The 2,500-nt window shown below is 38.0% G+C and overlaps 1 protein-coding gene across 5 annotated transcripts in view; it reads left to right on the top strand.

Moving 5' to 3' along the window:
- LOC135209744 (facilitated trehalose transporter Tret1-like) overlaps positions 1-2,500 on the top strand; it is a 68,448-nt gene that overhangs the window by 47,123 nt on the left and 18,825 nt on the right. The gene's annotated exons all lie outside the window — the stretch shown is intronic.

Below are 2,500 nucleotides of genomic sequence, written 5' to 3'. Positions count from 1 at the left end.
CGGGTTCTGTTTGACGTATTCAGATGAAACGTGGGTTTTAGTTTTTTGTAAAAGAAAACTGTTAAGGTGACTATTTGTCTGTCCGTCCGCACTTCTTATGTCCGCTCTCAGATCTTAAAATCCAACGAGGCTAGAGGGTTACAAATTGGTATGTAGATCATCCACCTCCAGATCATCAAACATACGAAATTGCAGCTCTCTAGCCTCAATATTTTGTTGTTAGCTTTTGTTTTTCTTATTTTATTAAAGGTTAATGTTAGCCGCCAACAACACAGACCACCCCAGACACGTGGCTGAAAGTTTCATGGGTTGCGGCTGAGAGTCTCTTGGGAGCATTTTTGATTTGCTTATTTCTTATTTTTATTTTCAGTGGCAGACATTTTCGTCTTGGAAGAAAATGGAGTCTTACGCGTTTTATTGTTATAGTATCTTTTGATTTTTGTATACACGAATCATTTCCAGTATTATGCCACCTTTTCTGTCTCTTGCTAAATACTATTTCCCTTTTCCCCCATAACAGACTGTATGCCAGTTAAGGAAAACAAATTATCAATAGCTCTTCCCATAATTCTATGCTAAGAACCTTAACACCCACCTTGGGGAATCTAATGTGAGCAGCAGTGAGTCACAATAAGGCATGGGAATCCTACAGAGAGACTGAACTTTTTCCTAAGACTGAAAAGAAGTTTTATCAGCCAAGATGAAATAGGTACCTGGGGCTATCAAGAGAAATTCCATAATGGCTATTAAATTGATCTTTTGGGACGTCACTTAGTACTAGTTCCTTTCTCCCAGAGTGTTTGGACTATTCTTCATTCCCGATCCATAGGGCCTAAATATTTCATTTTCTTCTAAGAAGTCTCCCGTAGGGGGTAATGCCGTCAGTGTAGTTCACGCGGTACGCGGTGGGAATTACTTAAGGTCCTTTTGCAACGTCCCTTCGGCCCTTAACTGCAACCTCTTTCATTCCTTTAGCTATACTTCCGTTCAAATTCTCTTTCTTCCATCTTGCTATCCGCCCTCTGCTGACAATTGGTTCATAGTGCAGCAGCTACGAGACTTTCCTCGTGTTTCATCTTCCAAACCTTTCTACTCTCAATTTCCCTTTCAGCGCTGGATGACCTCATAGGTCCCAGACGCGTGGTCTTCTTCTACATTCTAGATTCCATTCCATTCCATTCCATTGCCTGAGATGTCATGCGCCTAAATTTAACACTAATCAGCGGGACATCAGATGAAGTACTTTCTGCCTCTGCCGTGTCACCGTTCAGTTAAATTCATTGCTGTTATCTTTAGGCATTTGAGTCAGTTAATTGTACCAATAGACTTTTCCAAACCTTGATAATATTGGTCTTTGCTCTAGTGATATTTTGATAATATCTGCGTCCTTCTTAAGGTATTCTACTTAATTACTGGGAAGTAGATTAGAGTAGATAAATGTAGATTGATTATTGTAATTGAAGGTCACAATTTCAAACTTAAAATGTCACGAAATGTCGCATTCCTAGCTTAAAGATGAAAGAAAAAGACTTCTGATCTCTGATTGGTCGAACATGATATCGCTGCATTTATGACAACATTGACTGGGACAGAACAGAACCAATTGCCTTCTTTTAGGGGAAGAGAAAGTTTGACGTCGATTGGATGCGATAAAAGCTGAACAAATTTATTCGCCACTTCTTATGTCCGTTCAAGGACTTGTATTCTTCCTTGCGTTATATTCTTTAAGTTTCCATATTCTGTATATTTATTTATATTTATGTTTATGTTCCAGCTATTCAAATGACCAAAGACAAAAGAACAAGACTATAGCTATTTCATTACAGAGAAATTACATTGCGTAAGACCAATTACACTGAGAAAATAACCCAGGTCTTGTCAGGTACCTGAGAGTGGTTATGACACATAGCCCCGTATGCAGACGTCTGGTATGCCACGGAGGGCGAAGTATGAATGAAATGTCACGGTTCTGTTGTATGCAAAGTATGCACTAGTAGCGTAGACACACATCCAGACAAGTATATATTTATAATGAACCGTAACAAATAAGAGGAAGTAATGGGATTGAATCGATAGATAAAGACCTGATTACCCAAACATCAAGTACATCACCCAGACTACGCAATGAGATGCAATGATATAAATCAATCAGAAACATTGATCGCTGAACCCTAGAACTCAGACTGAGCGTTTAATGGTTCAGTGATTCACAAAATTCTTTTCATGGTATTATAGGATACAGCTAAGGTAAAAATTTGGTTTCGATTTCACGAGCTATATTGGGCATGCAGTGAAGGAAGAGTGGTATTTTAGCAGTATAAAGAGCGTTTTTAGGCACTGTGAGCAGAATACAATTTTTGTAAAGAAGATTGAATCGAAAATGTCCTCATTTGATATTAAAGTTGTGTAGAATCCATCTTTACAATTTCACTAACCAAGTATTATTTTTTTATGTATTTACTTATCTTGAACTCGATTTGTTTATCACTGTAACATTATC

The sequence above is a fragment of the Macrobrachium nipponense genome, chromosome 38, assembly GCF_015104395.2.
Source record: "Macrobrachium nipponense isolate FS-2020 chromosome 38, ASM1510439v2, whole genome shotgun sequence".
Lineage (NCBI taxonomy): Eukaryota > Metazoa > Arthropoda > Malacostraca > Decapoda > Palaemonidae > Macrobrachium > Macrobrachium nipponense.
The sequence above is the reverse complement of the archived record's forward strand: the minus strand, read 5'-3'. Positions and strand labels throughout refer to the sequence as shown.